This window comes from Panthera leo, chromosome A1 (genome assembly GCF_018350215.1).
Source record: "Panthera leo isolate Ple1 chromosome A1, P.leo_Ple1_pat1.1, whole genome shotgun sequence".
Taxonomy (NCBI): Eukaryota; Metazoa; Chordata; class Mammalia; order Carnivora; family Felidae; genus Panthera; species Panthera leo.
Window position 1 is genome coordinate 83691329 of NC_056679.1, and position 13710 is coordinate 83705038.

Below are 13710 nucleotides of genomic sequence, written 5' to 3' on the forward strand. Positions count from 1 at the left end.
TGGTGGAGTCTATCAGGTTTTCCATGTATAATGTCATGTCATCTGCAAAAAGTGAAAGCTTAACTTCATCTTTACCAATTTGGATGCCTTTGATTTCTTTTGTTGTCTGATTGCTGATGCTAGGACTTCCAACACTATGTTTACAACAGCGGTGAGAGTGTACATCCCTGTTGTGTTCCTGATCTCAGGGGAAAAGCTCTCAGTTTTTCCCCTTTGAGGATGATGTTAGCTGTGGGCTTTTCATAAATGGCTTTTATGATGTTTAAGTATGTTCCTTCTATCCCGACTTTCTCAAGGGTTTTTAATAAGAAAGGATGTTGAATTTTGTCAAATGCTTTTCTGCATTGAATGACAGGATCATATGGTTCTTATATTTCCTTTTATCAATATGATTTATCACACTGATTGATTTGGGAGTGTTGAACCAGCTCTGCAGCCTAAGAATGAATCCCATTTGATCATGCTGAATAATTCCTTTTATATGCTGTTGAATTTTTTTTTTTAACGTTTATTTATTTTTGAGACAGAGAGAGACAGAACATGAACAGGGGAGGAGCAGAGAGAGAGGGAGACACAGAATCTGAAACAGGCCCCAGGCTCCGAGCTGTTAGCACAGAGCCCGACGCGGGGCTCGAACCCACGGACCGTGAGATCATGACCTGAGCCGAAGTCGGATGCTTAACTGACCAAGCCACCCAGGCGCCCCTATGCTGTTGAATTTTAATTGCTAGTATCTTGTTGAGAATTTTTGCATGGATATTCATCAGGGATATTGGCCTGTAGTTCTCTTTTTTTGCTGGGTCTCTGTCTGGTTTGGGAAACAAAGTAAAGCTGGCTTCATAGAACGAGTCTGGAAGTTTTCCTTCCCTTTCTATTTTTTGGAAGAGCTTAAGAAGGATAGGTATTTTATCTGCTTTAAATGTCTGGTAGAATTCCCCTGGAAGCTATCTGGTCCTGGACTCTTATTTGTTGGGAGATTTTTGATACCTGCTTCAATTTCTTCGCTGGTTATGGGTCTGTTCAAGCTTTCTATTTCTTCCTATTTCAGTTTTGGAAGTGTGTGGGTGCTTAGGAATTTGTCCATTTCTTCCAGGTTGTCCAGTTTGTTGGTATATAATTTTTCATAGTATTCCCTGATAATTGCTTGTATTTCTGAGGGATTGGTTGTAATCATTCCATTTTCATTCATGATTTTATCTATTTGGGTCATCTCCCTTTTCTTTTTGAGAAGCCTGTCTGGAGGTTTATCTATTTTGTTTATTTTTTCAAAAAACCAGCTCTTGGTTTCATTGATCTGCTCTATAGTTTTTTTAGATTCTATATTGTTTGTTTCTTCTCTGATCTTTACTATTTCTCTTCTGCTGCTGGGTTTGGGGTGTCTTTGCTGTTCAACTTCTAGTTCCTGTAGGTATGCTTTTAGATTTTGTATTTGGGATTTTTCTTGTGTCTTGAGATAGGCCTGGATTGCAATGTATTTTCTTCTCAGGACTGACTTCGCTGCATCCCAAAGCATTTGGATTGTTGTATTTTCATTTTCATCTCTTTCCATATATTTTTTAAATTTCTTTTCTCATTGCCTTGTTGACCCATTAATTCTTTAATAGCGTGTTCTTTAACATCTATGCTTTTGGAGTTTTTCCATACTTTTTCCTGTGGTTGATTTAAAGTTTCATAGCATTGTGGTCTGAAAGTGTGCATGGTATGATCTATATTATTTTATACTTATTAAGGGTTGTTTTGTGACCCAGTATGTTATCTATCATGGAGAATGTTCCATGTGCACTCAAGAAGAAAGTATATTCTGTTGCTTTGGGATGTGGAGTTCTAAATATATCTGTCAAGTCCATCTGATCCAATGTATCACTCAGGGCCCTTGTTTCTTTATTGATCCTGTGTCTAGATGATCTATCCAATGTTGTAAGTGGAGCACTAAAGTCCCCTGCAATTACCACATTCTTATCAATAAGGTTGCTTATGTTTGTGATTGTTTTATGTATTTGTGGGCTCCCATATTTGGCACATAGACATTTATGATTGTTAGCTATTCCTGATGGATAGACCCTGTAATTATTTTATAATGCCATTCTTCATCTCTTGTTACAGCCTTTAATTTAAAGTCTAGTTTGTCTGATATAGGTATGGCTACTCCAGTTTTGTTTTTACTTTCAGTAGCATTATAGATAGTTCTCCATCCCCTTACTTTCAGTTTAAGATGTCCTCAGGTCTAAAACATGTCTCTTGTGGACAGCAAATAGATGGGTCTTGTTTTTTTGTTTTTGTTTTTGTTTGTTTGTGTTTGTTTTTTTTTTTTTTTTTTTTTTTTTACCATTCTGATACCCTATGTCTTTTCGTTGGAGCATTTAGTCCATTTACATTCAGTGTTATTATTGAAAGATATGGGTTTAGAGACATTGTGATCTCTGTAGGTTTCTTGCTTGTGTTGATGTCTCTGTTACTTTGTGGTCATTGCAACATTTCACTCACAGAATCCTCCTTAGGATCTCTTGTAGGGCTGGTTTAATGGTGATGAACTTCTTCAGTGTTTGTTTGGGAAGACCTTTATCTCTCCTTCTATTCTGAATGACAGACTTGCTGGATAAAGGATTGTAGGCTGCATATGTTTTCTGTTCATCACACTGAAGATTTCCTACCATTCCTTTCTTGTCTGCCATGTTTCAGTAGATAGGTCTGCTACTATTATTATGTGTCTACCTTTGTAATTTAGGGCCTGTTTATCCCTAGCTGCTTTCAGAATTTTCTCTTTATCCTTGTATTTTGCCAGTTTTACTATGATATGTGTTGCAGAAGATCTATTCGAGTTACGTCTGAAGGGAGTTCTCTGTGCGTCTTCGATTTCAATGCATTTTTCCTTCCCAGATCAGGGAAGTTCTGAGCTATGATTTGTTCAAGTACACCTTCAGCCCCTTTCTCTCTCTTCTTTTTCTGGAGTTCCTATGGTACTGATATTGTTTCGTTAGTTTGCATCACTTAGTTCTCTAATTCTCCCCTCATACTCCTGGATTTTTTTATCTCTCTTTTTCTCAGCTTTCTCTTTTTCCATAATTTTATCTTCTAATTCACCTCTTCTCTCCTCTGCCTCTTCAATCCGTGCTATGGCCACCTCCATTTTATTTTGCACCTCATTTATAGCATTTTTTTAGTTCATCATGACTATTTCTTAGTCCCTTGGGGTCTGTAGCAATAGATTCTCTGCTGTCTTCCATTCTTTTTTTAAGCCCAGCAATTAATTTTATGAATATTATTCTACATTCTTGTTCTGTTATATTGCTTAAATCGTTTTTGATCAATTCGTTAGGTGTTGCTAATTCCTGGAGTTTTTTTTTTTTTTTGGAGGAGAATTATTCTGTTTCGTCATTTTGGGTAGGTCCTGTGGTAAAAGGGCACTTCCCCTGTTCTGTCCTGATTATCTCGTGTTGGTGGGCGGGGACACAGTCAGACTGGTGTGTACCTTGTCATCCCTTCTCCCATGGGCAGGACTCTCTGTGGCATGGTGTGGCCCCTGTCTGGACTACTTGCACACTGCAAGGCTTGTGGTGTTGTTGATGAGATCTGCCAAGGGAGTATTAGGTGGGGTTGATCCCCGAGGTGCACATGGGCGGGAGGGGTAGGCTTAGCTCCCTTTGCCATTGGTGGTCCCTTGGGGGAGGGGCCCTGCCACACTGGGAGGGAGGCAGGCCCTTCAGAGGGATGGATCCATGGAAGCAGTGTTGGGTGTTTGCTCAGTGGAAGAAAATTTGTTTACGGGAACTGGTTCCTTTTGGAATTTTGACTGGGAGATGAATAGAGAAATGGCTCTGGCCAGCACCTTTGTTCCCCTGCTGAGCTCTGTCTTTCTGGGTTTCAATAACTCTTCCTCCCCACATCCTCTTGTCTTCCTCACTCTCCGAGAGCAAAGCTGTTGACTTCTAACATTCCAGATGTTAAGTCCCGCTGGCTGTCAGAACTTATGGAGTCCGGCCCCTCTGCTTTTGCAAGCCAGACTTCGGGGGCTCTGCCTTGCCCAAGTGGCTGCCCTTCCACTGCCCTGGCTCCCTCCTGCCAGTCCGTGTAGCACGCACCACTTCTCAGCCCTTCTTACAGTCTTCTGTGGACCTCTTGTCTATGCTTGGTTCCGGAGAGTCTGCTGCTAGTCTTCGGGTGGTTTTCTGGGTTATTTAGGCAGATGTGTGTGGAATATAAGTGATGAGCAGGATAAGGTGAGCCCAGCATCCTCCTATGCCTCCATCTTCCCCTTTGGAGCCAAAATTGTATATGATTCAATCCTTGAGTAATCTATAAACAACAAAACAGGAAGGACATCAGCTCAATTTCTTTTCAATGTAAAGCAGTTGATGAAACATATCTTAAGACTGATGTGATAAAAAAAAGAAGTCATGGATTTGTGCAGGTTGTCTATGAAAACTTCATATGCAAGATGTTTAATAAGTTTATGAAAGAGCATACTAACAAAATGGTGCCTACGGGAACTGATCATTGTGAGTGAGTCTGGATTGTAAGATTTTGAACAGAATTTAGAAGAAATTAATTTCAAATAAAGCATGAAAAATTTAACTTCAAATAAAGTGTGAATCACAGTAAACTTAACTGTGGACAGCGTTGTTGTTCATGGTCCAATATTATTATTGTTGCTGTTGTTTGTTATTATTTTGAGGTAATTCAAAGAAAGTGCTATAAAAAATAATAGAGGAGATCTAGGAAAATACAAGTAACACAGTAAGTCAAGAAGAAAGTTGGTTCATATATCCACTGATGAATAAACCAAACAGAGGACTGATAAAATGAGCTATAAAGATGTGATAGCAATGACCAAGAACTTGTTGGGTGATACAGAATCAAAGAAATCAAAAAGGAAGAAATTCTAGAAATGTTGTTGAACATATGGAAGACTAAAGTGAGAAAAACACCCTCCATAATTTAACAGAAAGCAAAAACTAAATTAGTGTTGTAAGATTTTGTGTTTAATTTTGTTGTTTTGTTTTTTCAGCTAGTAAAACCAAAGAAGGTTTGAAAACTTGGAAAATTGAAGATTACAATGAGGGAATATTAGGGGTAGGTTCAAGAGGCAGTAAGGAAATAATAATACTGGGCTCATTCATTCTCTTTAAAAGCAGAGCAGAATAACTAGAAAAATAACTTGAAGTATAAAAATGTAACAAAAATTAAGCATAGATTCAGTTCAAGTAAGTATATCAGCTACTGAGGCTGTATTCCATTTGAGATATTAGAGTAAGTAAAGTTTCAAATTACATTGATATTTTGTCATGGTAACAGAAGAGAATTTTGACACCATTATGCATAGAAGATTAGCTCAAGAAAAATAAGATCATTTCCCCCCATACATCTGTAGCCTCAAATAAAAACATAAGACTGAAAACAATCAAAATATTTTATTCTAATTATCCAGTGTTCAACAATACGATTTACATAGTATCTTTCAAATGCAACTGTATTTATGTAATCTGTATCTATATTTGTATGTATTTGACCATGCAATTTATATTTTCCAATGGAAATGTGTAGAAATATGCATTTAATTTTTATGCTTATTGGTTATGAGCAATATGACTGCAATTTTCACTCCAGTATACAGTAGGATTAAAAATAAAATCAGGTAGACTAAAGGAGGTTCACTTAATTTTCTCTCAAAAATATTAGGGACATCAATATATATTAGAATTAGGTAGGAATCAAAACCAAAGTAGTTAAGAAATATCTTTCCATAATTTGATTCTTCATGGGCTCAAGACTTCACTTCTTACTTTCAGGTACATATTGTGTTACCCACAGATGACAAATTCCAATGTGATGATGGGATTTCTCCTCACAGAGTTTTCTGAGGTATGGGAACTGCAGGTTTTGCATGCCATAACCTTCTCTGTGATGTTGGGAAACACTCTCATTGTTACTGTCACCACCCTTGACAGGAGTCTTCACACACCCATGTATTTCTTCCTCAGGAATCTGTCCATCTTGGATGCATGCTACATTTCTGTAACAGTTCCTAATTCATGCATCAATTCTCTACTTGACAGCAGCACCATTTCAAAGGCTGGGTGTAAAGCTGAGGTCTTCCTAGTGGTTTTCTTTGTATATACGGAGCTTCTGTTTCTGACTCTCATGGCCCAAGACCATTATGTGTCTATCCGCCAACCCCTTTACTACTCTATAATCATGAACTCTCAAAATCTGCATACAAATGACTCTGGCTTTCATACTCAGTAGTCTCATCCATGCTGCTGTACACACTGGCAATACATTCAGGCTGCCATTCTGTCAATCCAATGTTATCCATCAGTTTTTTTGTGATATCCCTTCTCTGCTAAAGCTCTCCTGATCTGACACCTTTAGCAATGAGATGGTGCTCATTGTCTCTGGTCTAGGGATTGTTGGTGGCTGTTTAATTTTCATCATCAGCTCTTAAAGTCACATGTTTTCTACAGTTTTCAAGTTTCTGAGAGGAGCAGACAGAAAAAAAGGCTTTTTCTACCTGTGTCCCTAATATATTTGTGGTATCTGTCTTCCTCATCTCAGGTTTTTATGTATACCTGAGGCAATCTGAAAACTATTCCACCATCCAAGACATATTCCCCACTTTTCAACCTTATTATCTACAGTTTTAGAAATGAACAAATAAATGTGCTATTAATAAAATAAAGAGAATGTTTACTCAGGAAATGTGCAGAAAATTTCTGAGGCTCACCAAAAATTAGTGAGTAAAATTCATGTTTACAACAATAAATTGAGATAATTGATTGGATTTATATCAATATAACTGATATAAATTAATAAATAATGTCATTAAAATATATTGTTTATCAAAATAATTTCCTTTCTGAAGGCATTGGATTATCTGAATGTGCCAGTGTGTAAAAGATCTGGTGTTCCAAATAAGAAATCCCTATTCATGCTTTGATATTGTAAGAAACCTTTAGACTAAACCTTTAGACTAAAATTTTTAGTCTAAAAATCCAAAAAAGTTATCCTTAGAAACATTTCATGTTAAACTTCAGTGTTGTATTTATACACTATTTAAATATTTATAAACCTAGTATTGAAAAGAATTATAAAGAAATAAAGTTACAATCATTCAAAAATAAATGTGAAAATTATAGGTTCTTTATTTTAATTTCAGTTTTAGTTAGTTAACATACAGTGCAATATTTGTTTCAAGAGTAGAATTCAGTGATTCATCACTTACATTCAACACCCAGTGCTCATCCTAACAAGTAACCTCCTTAATACTCATCACCCATCTAACGCATCCTCCACCCACCTCCCTCCAACAACCCTAGTTTTGCTATTACTGAGTCTTTTGTGGTTTGTTTCACTCCTCTCTTCTCTCCCCCACTTCCCATATGTTCATCTGTTTCATTTCTTGAATGGCACTTTGGTGAGGGTAGGGAATCATGTATGAGAGGATCAGAATTATTTTACACAACTTGTATGTGTAAGGAAAGGATTCCTTTGTATGGCAAGGAAAATATATGCATACATTATATCTGTCATCAGACCAAAATTTTGCTACAAATATGTTCAAGTTTGGGGATACATTTACCTGTTTATATTTAAACATTATTTGTTAGGTTGATTAAAGAAATGTACAAATTTTCTCCCCCCACTTATAATCACATGCTTCTCCATACATCCATTAAGACTCTGAGGAATAAAAAAAAAATGTTGCTTTGCTTTCTTATAGTGTCATCTAAAATACTTATTTTAGGGGTGCCTGGGTGGCTCAGTCGGTTAAGTGTCCGACTTCAGCTCAGGTCATGATCTCACAGTTTGTGAGTTCAAGCCCCACGTCAGACTCTGTGCTGACAGCTCAGAGCCTGGAGCCTGCTTTGGATTCTGTGTCTCCCTCTCTCTCTGACCCTCCCCTGCTCGTGCTCTGTCTCTCCCTGTCTCAAAAATAAATAAAACATTAAAAAATTTTAAAAAAATATTTATTTTAATCATCAATGATATCCTTTATATGCTAGACTATGCTGCAAGAATTAGTAACATCAAAAGCCTTAGTAGCTTAATATAACAAAGGTTTACTTCTTCATTGTATCTGCCAAACATAGGCCATCAGGGGGCTTTCTGAATTGGATGCATTTGACAGAGCCATTGGAAATAAGAGCTCAGTCACATTGAAATATGATTTTTAAGCATTTATTTTAAAAAACTGAGGTAGAACAAGGGGAGCATTCACCAATAAGAAGCTAAATAACTACAGTTGACATGGAAATATCAGTTCTGTGAGTTCTTTCATAAACACAGGCATAATTTAAGGTAGCCCCTGCACACCTTCCAAGAAGATTTTGGCATCGATAGTGGAGAGAGACCCTTAAACTCTCAATTATTAAAAGTCAATCCACCTATGCATTTTGAAAACAAGTTTTAATAGTTAGCAATGTAAAATAATATTTTTGAAAAGATTCAAACATATATTTTGGCACCAAGAAGAATCACAATTACAAAGATATGACATTCATGTGAAAAGAAGTTTTTATGTACATACAAAAACAAAGAGACTTATGCCAGAATTTTTCCTGTTTTCAAATGACACGAAATTATTTTATGGGAAAAGAGAATTCCATAGTCAAGTCTCAGTCACAGAGAGAAAGTGCACACAGGTTTTTTATGTCTTTACTCATCATTTCTGTTCACATTTTATTGGACAAATAAGTCACATGGCCACATTAGCTGTTAAAGGGAGAGAGTCGGCAACCTTCCCATACTTGTAAGAAAAGGAGATGAACAAGAATGTCATTAGGTACCAGAAATGATGAATTGTAATGATGAGTGTAATGATGAAAACTCAGATTCTGAAGGCTTGTTTTCCATGAAATTAATATTAGCGTGAATAATCACTGCACATTTTGTAAGCCAGCACATCATAACAAAAAGTTTTAAAGTTTAATAAATGTAACATATTGTGGTGTGAAATGTGCAAAGTTCTTTGAATGCATTACCTTATTGAACTCTTTAATAATCTCATGTAACTGATAATCATGTTCCCACATTTTATAGATGTGTGCCCTACTTTAGAAATATGAGTGTGTCTATTTTTTATTATGTTTATTTATGCTTTAATCTCTATTGTTTTCCTTCTACCATGGGCTGAGTTTGTACTTACAAAATATTTTTGTACTTGAAGACTAAAATTAAGTCATTTTATCAAACACTTATGTCTATAAACACTCATGTCTATAAACACTTATGTCTATAAAGTTCCCTGTAAGTACTACTTTTGGTAAATCACACAAATTTTGCCATTTTGTGTTTATTTTCATCTTTCTCAAGATGTTACTGACTGCACATTTGATATTATTTTTGTTCTATTGGTGGTAAAAGAACCTGTTGTTACGTTGCCAGATATTTGAGCGTTTTCCAATTATCCTTTTGTTATTAATTTCTAGTTTTATTTCACTATGGATGAAAAATATAATTTGTGTGATTTCAATGTTCTAAAATTTGTTAAAACTTCTTCTTTGACCTAACGTATGCTCATTCTTGGAGAATGTTCCATATATATTTGAGAAAAGTGTATATTCTTCTGCCATTGGGTGCAATGTCCTATATATGATCATTAAGTCAATTTAGTCTATAGTGATGTTCAAATTCATGTTATTAATTTAATTACTGATTTTCTGTATGGATGTTCTATTAGGACTTGATATTATGGCTTGGGGATACTTCTTAAAAGCTCATGGCTTCACTCTCTGAGTTCTTGGGTTTTCTCCCTTCCTTTGGAATAAATAAAAAGACTTTGCAACACAGCACTTTTCAGCCTGATTTCCACAAAATACAAGTAATATGGAAGCTTTTTTTTATTGAATAATATGTCTGTGTCTGCAGTGTAATACTTCTCAAGACCATCTTCATTTTTGACGTCAACTGCAAGTTTGTGGGTATTCCAAACCATGGTCCGTTTCAATAATTCGCTAGAAATATTCACAGAATTCAGAAAAGGCTTTAACCAATGGTTATGTTTTATCACAGCAAAAAAGATACAGATACATATTAGCCAAGCCATACAATACCTCAAATGTCCCAATGGCCCAGGAAAACAAAGACACTTATCTGGTAAGATATTTGAAGGGCTTATAAGTTAATAGTCTGAGGCTGAGGACAAAGAACAAACTTGCCTTTGGGAAAGGTTACTCCATTGCTGAATAGATTCCTTTAGTCATACTGGCCAGAAAAAAAATCTACAAAAGAATTTATCAAACTCAGCACCCCCCAAAAAAATAAATGAAATAATAATAATAATAATAATACACTGGAGAAACAGGCAGAAGATGTGTAAGGACACTTTTCCAAAGAGACATCAAGATAGGTAACTGATACATGAAAAGATGCTCAGCAACACTCATCATCAGAGAAATACAAATCAAAACCACAATTAGAGACCACCTCACACCTGTCAGGATGGCTAAAATTAACAACTCAAGAAACAATAGATGTTAGTGAGGATGCTGAGAAAGGGGAGCCCTTTTGCACTGTTGATAGGGTTGCAAACTTGGGCAGCTACTCTGGAAAATAGTAGTGAGATTCCTCAAAAAGTTAAAAATAGAATTACCCTAGGGGAACCTAGGTGGCTGAATAGATTGAGCTTCAGTCTCTTGATTATGGCTTAGGTCATGATCTCACAGTTTGTGGGTTCAAGCTCTGCATCGGGCTCTGCCCTGGCAGTACATAGCCTGCTTGGGATTCTCTCTTCCTTTCTCTCTCTGCCCCTCCCCAACTCACACAGTCTCTTTCTCAAAATAAATAAATAAAAACTTTAAAAACAAACAAAAAAAACCCCCCAAAAATAGAAATACCCTACAGCCCAGCAATTGCATTACTATGTATTTATCCAAAGGATACAAAAATGCTGATTCAAAGGGGCACACTCAACCCAACATTCAATGCTATCAATTATAGCCTATATATATATATATATATATATATATATGTTCACACACACACACACTCAGTGGAATACTACTTGGTGTTTGATAAGTTCTTTATAGATTTTGCATACTAACGCTTTATCTGATGTGTCATTTGCATTAATTTGGTTGATTGTTTCCTTCACTATGCAGAAGCATTCTATATTGATGATGCCCCAAAAGTTCATTTTTCATTTTTTTTTAATTTTTAAAATTTATTTTATTTATTTTTGAGAGAAAGAGAGACAGAACATGAGCAGGGGAAGGGCAGAGAGAGATGGAGATACAGAATCTGAAGGAGGCTCCAGGCTCCAAGCTGTCAGCACAGAGCCTGGCTTACGGCTCAGACTCACGAACTGTGAGATCATGACCTTAGCCCTGAGCCGAAGTCCAGTGCTTAACCCACCGAGCCACCCAGGTGCCCCTCACAACACTTCATTTTTGTTTTATTTCCCTTGCCTCCATAGACATGTCCAGTAAAAAGTTGCTGAGCTTGAAATCAAATAGGTTGCTTTCTTTGTTCTTCTGTAGTATTTTAATGGTTTCCTATGTCACATTTAGGTCTTTCATCCATTTTGAATTTATTTTTGTGTATCATGTGAGATAGTGGTCCAGTTTAATTCTTCTGCATGTTGTTGTACAATTTTCCCAGTACCATTTATTGAAGAGACTGTCTTTTTTCCATTGGATACTCCTTTCTGCTTTGTCTAAAATTAATTGGCCATATATTTGTGGGTCCATTTCTGGGTTCTCTATTGTATTCCATTGATCTATTTCTTTTTTTTTTCTTTTTTTTTGCAGTGCCATACTCTCTTAATGATTACAGCTTCGTAATACAGCTTGAACTACAGAATCATGATGCTTCCAGCTTTGGTTTTCTTTTTCCACATTACATTGGCTATTCAGGGTATTTTCTGGTTCTATACAAATTTTAGGATTATTTGTTCTAGCTTTGTGTAGAATGAATGTATTATTTTGATAGGGATTTCATTGAATGTGTAGATTGCTTTGGGTAGCTTAGACATTTTAAAAATATTTGTTCTTCCAATCTATGTCTATGGAACGTTTTCCATTTCTTTGTGTCTTTTTCAATTTCTTTCATAAGGTTTCTATAGTTTTCAGTGTACATATCTTTTACCTCTTTGGTTAGGTTTACACCTAGGTATTTTATGGGACTTGGTGCAATTATAAATGGAATTGATTCTTTGATTTCCCTTTCTGTTGTTTAATTATATGTGTACAGAAATAAAACCGATTTCTGTACATTGATTTTATATTCTGTGATGTTGCTGAATTCACATATCTATTCTAACAATGTTTTGGTGGGGTCGTTTGGGTTTTCCATGTAGAATATCATGTCATATGCAAAGAGTGAAAGTTTGACTTCTTCTTTGCCAATTTGTATGCATTTCCTTTCTCTTTGTTGTCTTATTGCTGAGATTAGGACTTCTAGTACTATTGTGAACAATCGTGGTGAGAGTGGGCATCCCTGTTGTGTTCCTGAACTTAGGGGAAAAGCTCTCAGTTTTTCCCCATTGAGGATTATATTAACTGTGGGTCTTCCATATATGACCTTTATGATGTTAAGGAGGGCACGTGTTAGGATGAGCACTGGGTGTTATATGTAAGTGATGAATCAATGGGTTCTATACCTGAAACCAATACTACACTGTATGCTACCTTACTTGAATTTAAATTAATTAATTAAATACATAAATAAATATCAAAAATAAAAAAAGAAATGAAAGATAACAAGTATTTGTAATGTTGTTGTGAAATTGGAATGCTTCTTACTGTTGGTAATATAAAATAATGCAGCCACTATAGAAAACAGTATGGTGGTTTCTCATATAATTAAAAATAAAACTACTATATGACCCAGCAATCCCACTGTTTGGTAAATATCCAAAGGAATTGAAATTAATATCTCAAAGAGATAACTGTACTTCCATGTTCATTGCAACAATATTCACAATAGCCAAGATATGGAAACAACCTATGTGGATAATGGATGAATCAATAAAGAAAATGTGGCTTGTGTGTGTGTATACATACATATATGTATATGTATATTTCACACTGTGGAATATTATTCAACTTTGAATAAGAAGAAATCTTGTCTTTTGTGGATGAACCTGGAGGACATTATGTTAAGTAAAATAAACTAGGTACGTAAAGACAAATACTGCATGTTCTCTCTTATATGTGGTAGTTAAAAAAGTCAAAGTCTTAAAGCATAAAGGAGAATGGTGATTACCAGAGGCTCGGAAAAATGGGGAAAATGTTGGTCAAATGGTACAAAGCTTCAGATATGAAGGATAAGCAAGTTCTGGAGATGTAATGTACCATCATATGGTGACTGTAATTAATGCTATTGTATTGTATATTTAAAATCTGTTAAGACTGTAGATCTTAATTGTTTTCACACCAACAAAAAGAAAAAGTAATTATGGAAGGTGTAGATATGTTAATTAGCTTAATTATGGTAACCATTTCATAATATATTCATATATCAAAAAGTTTTGCTGTACATCTTAAATACATACAATTTTACTTGTCAATTATATGTCAATAATGCTGGAAGAAAAAATAATATACCTAAGAAACTTATACATATCATATGTAAGTGATAAATCACTGAATTCTACTCCTTAAACCAACATTGCATTGTTATGTTAATTAACTAGAATTTAAATAAAATTTTGAAAAGGAAAACAAAAGGTAAAGTTATTCAAATCGCCCAAGTGAAAAAGAAAAGACATTTCTA

At 35.5% G+C, this 13710-nt stretch overlaps 1 pseudogene; it reads left to right on the top strand.

The window, feature by feature from the left end:
* Window positions 1–5808: 5808 nt before the first annotated feature.
* LOC122229534 lies at window positions 5809–6641 on the top strand (annotated as a pseudogene).
* Window positions 6642–13710: the final 7069 nt, after the last annotated feature.